This window comes from Lycium barbarum, chromosome 5 (assembly GCF_019175385.1).
Source record: "Lycium barbarum isolate Lr01 chromosome 5, ASM1917538v2, whole genome shotgun sequence".
NCBI classification, from domain to species: Eukaryota; Viridiplantae; Streptophyta; class Magnoliopsida; order Solanales; family Solanaceae; genus Lycium; species Lycium barbarum.
In genome coordinates this window covers 71,997,844-72,002,843 of record NC_083341.1, presented here as the reverse complement: position 1 = coordinate 72,002,843, position 5,000 = coordinate 71,997,844, and the positions used below count along the sequence as shown (strand labels likewise).

At 32.1% G+C, this 5,000-nt stretch overlaps 1 protein-coding gene, 1 non-coding gene and 1 pseudogene across 2 annotated transcripts in view; all 3 read right to left on the bottom strand.

Annotated features, from left to right (window-relative positions):
* The window catches only part of LOC132640942 (maturase K-like), a 4,378-nt pseudogene extending 1,221 nt beyond the window's left edge, over window positions 1-3,157 (bottom strand).
* A 1,175-nt stretch (window positions 3,158-4,332) lies between these two features.
* On the bottom strand, window positions 4,333-4,420 carry TRNAS-GCU (transfer RNA serine (anticodon GCU)). Its single transcript has one exon. It is a non-coding gene; the product is annotated as a tRNA-Ser (tRNA).
* Window positions 4,421-5,000, bottom strand: part of LOC132640940 (ATP synthase subunit alpha, chloroplastic-like) — a 3,275-nt gene continuing 2,695 nt past the window's right edge. Inside the window, exon 1 of the mRNA XM_060357744.1 lies at window positions 4,421-5,000. This exon is cut by the window's right edge and continues 2,695 nt beyond it. The gene's annotated coding sequence lies outside the window, so the exon portion shown is untranslated.

Genomic DNA, 5,000 nt, shown 5'->3' with positions numbered 1-5,000 from the left:
AGTTAGGATTCATTAAAAAAATCGAGAATCCACTCATGGGACAAGAAACCCTTCCCGCATCAGGCACTAATAAATTTTTAACGTCTAATTAGATCGGGAATCATTCAAATTAAGAACAAAAGCTCGTTGCTTTTTCTTTCCCTATAATTTAATTGAAGCCGCAGCCCTATCCATTTATTCATTCGACCCAACTTTATTTTGTTCCGTTCCAAGAATTCTAACACGGTTTTATACCCATCTAGGAACAATGAAATTTTTTCAGAACTTTCCGTTGATACGACATGCTATTTTTACCATTCATTCCCTTTCAGGATCAGTCGTGGTCTTCCAAACTTTACCGAGAGTATGGACGAATCCCTCACTTCATCCATATGTGTAAAAGACACTAGCCGCACTTAAAAGCCGAATACTCTACCGTTGAGTTAGCAACCCGAAGAAAATATCGAAAAAATTGTGTAGATCCAATCCGAAGAAAAAGAAATAAAGAGATTAGACAAGACAACCAAAAACCATTGAAAGAAGAAATCTAAAAAAATACACTCACACTTTCTAATTAATTTAAAACATAAAATAAAACTAAATAGATCCACTTCATTTATCACAATGAATTATATTTGTTCGATACACTGTTGTCAATATAAATATTGAATATTGAAAAAAAAGCAAAAGAAATTTCAATTGAAAACAATAAAAAATATTAAAAAAAGGACTTGTGTTGGATTGGCACTACAAATCTAATCCAAATAAAAAATAAAATAGATACAAAAAAGTATAGATGGGAGAATAAATAAAGACTAAGTGGAAAACAAAACTACAATTTACTTAGATTTATTGAATCCATAATGGATTCAATCAAGTTAAGTGAGATAAGCAAACTTGATTTCTTTCTTCGTTTTAGTAGAGTTCCAAAAACCACCCAATTGAAGGAAATGCCCGAATTTTAGATTTAGAAGATCAATAAAATAAGAGGTTTTGTCGTTATAGAACACGGAATTCAATGGAAGCAATGAGAAATAAATACAAATAGAAAAGGAAAGGGAGGAAATACAAAAAAATAGAAGAGAAAAGTCATACAAAGTTATATACAAATCACTACCCCCTTTTTTGTATTTCCTTAATTTATTTCCTTAATTGAATTTCGGTTGATTAGGATGAAGTTCCTTAAAAACTTCCGCCTTCTTTAAAATATCCTGAACAGTTCCTGTAGGTTGAGCCCCTTTTTCAAGGAAATATAAAATAGCAGGAACATTTAAATAAGTTTGATTCTTTATCGGATCATAAAAACCCACTTTACGAAGATCTTTTCCTTCTCTTCGGGATCGAACATCAATTGCAACGATTCGATAGACGGCTCATTGGGATAGATGTAGATGAACAACACCCCCCCTAGAAACGTATAGGAAGCTTTCTCCTCGTACGGCTCGAGAAAAATGATTGATTCGAGGTTTTGTCTCTGTATGGAATTCTATCTAAGAAATGACAACTGGGTCCATAAAATGATCAAATCAATTAAAGATGTTAGTCTTTTTTTTCTTCTTTCTTTCTGAAAATGAAAAAGAAACCATTCGTACTCTCATAACTCAAGTTGGATAACTTTCAAACAGTTCAAAGAAAAATCTTTCGGCAATTTCATTTATTGAGCGGTCTTTCCTCCTTTTTTGTTTGTCTCGTTTAAAATCGATTTGGATTCTTCAGTCTGATCCAGTTATTAAGACAATTAAAAAGGTGTTTCCTTGTTCTGGGATCCTTTATCTTTCTTTTATTTTTAATCATTGGGTTTAGACATTACTTCGGTGCTTTTTAATCCTTTCAAAATGGCAGCAACATACCCTTTTTGCGATTTCTATGAAAGAATCCTACAGACGATGGATTCCCGGGTGAAACACTTTGGATCGAAAAAGTTTGATCAATTCCAAGAAATTTTGGAATTGGAAACTTGCTCGAATTGGATTCTTTAGATTTCCATACCGAAGATATATTTACGAAGTTGTTCCAATTTTTTTATTGATTGGCATTAACCCTAGACCTTTGCCCCGAGAAATAAATTAATACTTTCTACTCGAGCTCCATCATGGACTCTTTACATTACCAATGATGTCGAGCCAAGAGCACCTTCATTCCTACATAAAATGGTGGATGTACAAATCCACAACGGATCGTGTCCTTCAAGTCGCACGTTGCTTTCTACCACATCGTTTCAAACGAAGTTTTACCATAACATTCCTCTAAGAACCGGTATGGAATTGATTCAATTATGGAATCATGAATAGTCATTGGTTGGGCTGATGTATAAACACCATAATCTATAGTATTTTATATATCTATATACTATAGATATAGGTGGATAAAGATTTTTCTGAAGAAGTCTTAGTAAGACCCCATCAATAATATTAATTTGTCTAACATATTAATTAATATATATATATAAATACTAATAAATAAGACGAATAAATGAGTTCTTTTTGATTCTGCATCTTCACGTGACTCAATAGGAGAGATTGACCTATTTCATACTTCTTCAAATAGCAAAGATTCAGCTTCTAAGGAATGATTAAAACGATTTATCTTTCGACATCATTATTTGAAGAAATTTTGATCATCTTAGGAAAAAAGACTTATCTTTTTTTTAATTGAATCATCAACGATTTCAATGATTTAAAATAGATAAATACACCAAACAACAAATCCAATTTTTTTATGAGATGGATAAAAAAAGATTAATGTAAGGTAAGATTTTAATTCTTATTCTTTTTTTTCATATGATTGATAAAATCCAAAGAATAGGGAGGTTTTCGTATCTATCAATTCGATCAAATAGACTGAGCAATTGTCACCGTTTATAGATATTGAAATGAACGCCTTCCCATTACTGATTAACTCCTATCTACCCCATTCTATGGGACTGATGCAGCATAAATCAAAAGAAAAGAAGGGGGTGTCCTAGTCTTTTTTATTTTTACGAAATGCGAGCTGTCTAGGCACAAAGCCAAACAAGTCCAGATTAAGTCAAGTTTTTGCTCCTTAACCACATTCCAGCTAACATTTCGATTTTAAACAGAACATTGTTAAAAAAGCAATCTATATTCTCATAGAATATATATATGTTCTGGGACGGAAGGATTCGAACCTCCGAATAGCGGGACCAAAACCCGTTGCCTTACCACTTGGCCACGCCCCATTTAGATTTCTATTCGATACTAATAAAGTATATTGCTGGTTTTGTTTGTTTGTCAACTCTAGTCCAAATATCTATAGAATAGATTAGATTGGTACTAGGATTTTGCTATGTTTTTGGTATGTGTAGATATAGAATTCAACTTAATTTATTGATCATTACATATAATTCAATTAAGATATTGTATGAAAATATGATTTTTTCAATTCTCCTTTGAGAAAAGGAGGATTTTTGATTGGGTGGGTTCAAAGAAAAAGAAGGATTTTTTGTTTACCTTACTTACTTTCCTTTTCCTTATATCAATAACTCAATCAAAATGCAATTATCTCCAAGAACAAAAAGTCTGTTATGCTTAATACCTTTAGTTTGATCGGTATCTGTCTTAATTCGACCCTTTATTCGAGTAGTTTTTTCTTCGGCAAATTGCCCGAGGCCTATGCTTTTTTGAATCCAATCGTAGATATTATGCCAGTCATACCTCTGTTCTTTTTTCTCTTAGCCTTTGTTTGGCAAGCTGCTGTAAGTTTTCGATGAGATCCTTAATAATATCCTAGAAAATTCATGATTTATTCGAGAAAAAATTCTAAAATAAATAAAATCAGATAAGCTTTACCGTTTGAAACCTCGATTCAAACATTGAAATTCTTGGATAGTCACGAGAAATCCGGCTTAACTTATTTCCTTATTTTTTGACGCTTTCCTTTCCAGTGAAAGACCTTATTAGGCTCCTCTTGTGTATATAAAAAATTTTGGTTAATGAAAAACTCTTATTTTATTAGAAATTAGAAAAGAATTTATGAAAATTCTTTTAGAGAAACTTTTAGAGAAAGAGCTTCATTGCTTGGTGTCAAACTAGGATATGCGGTAGAAAAATGGATGATCTATTCTCTTTTTTTCAAAAAAATCATCTTGGAGATTGTGTAATGCTTACTCTCAAACTCTTCGTTTACACAGTAGTGATATTTTTTGTTTCTCTCTTCATCTTTGGATTCCTATCTAATGATCCCGGACGTAATCCTGGACGTGAAGAATAAAATAAAAAAGGTTTTTCCTTGCTTTATTTTCCAATTTTCTTAGGGTTTGGTCTATTCCACACATTTAACTAAGAATAAGAACAAAGGATTTCGAAAATTGAAAAAAAAAAATCAAGTCATCAACGGAAAGAGAGGGATTCGAACCCTCGGTACGATTAACTCGTACAACGGATTAGCAATCCGCCGCTTTAGTCCACTCAGCCATCTCTCCCAATTGAAAAAGATAATTACTACATGAGATAGCACATAAGATAAAGGAAAGAATCTTTCTTTCTCTCTTTTCTTCTTTACTATATTATATAGATATGTACAACTTTTATCATCAATTTCCTTTATCTCTTTATCTAAAGTAAAGGAAGGGCTCAGAAGAGCCAAGAATATCAAGAAAAATAAAGAAGACCGCTTTTCTTTGTCTTGATTTTGTTCGAAAGGACCCTCTTATTCTCATGGCCTGGTCTGGTCAGTACCCAGCCGGGCCTCTTTTGTTCCAACGAATTTGAATTTGAAAACAAAAATGCCTGTTATAGTTGTAATATTTCATTTTAATTGAATAGTTAATATTCAAGCAACAAGAAAAAATTCCCATTTTTGCTAAAAGTAAAAAAAATATATATATGAAATAGAAAATTCGATCAAAATAAAAGTCTCATTTCTCTTTCTGCTTTTTTATGTTTACCATCTTGCTGGACTAAAAAAAAGAAGCTTTCGAGTATTCCACAATGCATTTTTATGTTATGATTTTAGTGGTTTTGACGACCCTATCTTATCCTATCTTGATTACCACAATTCCC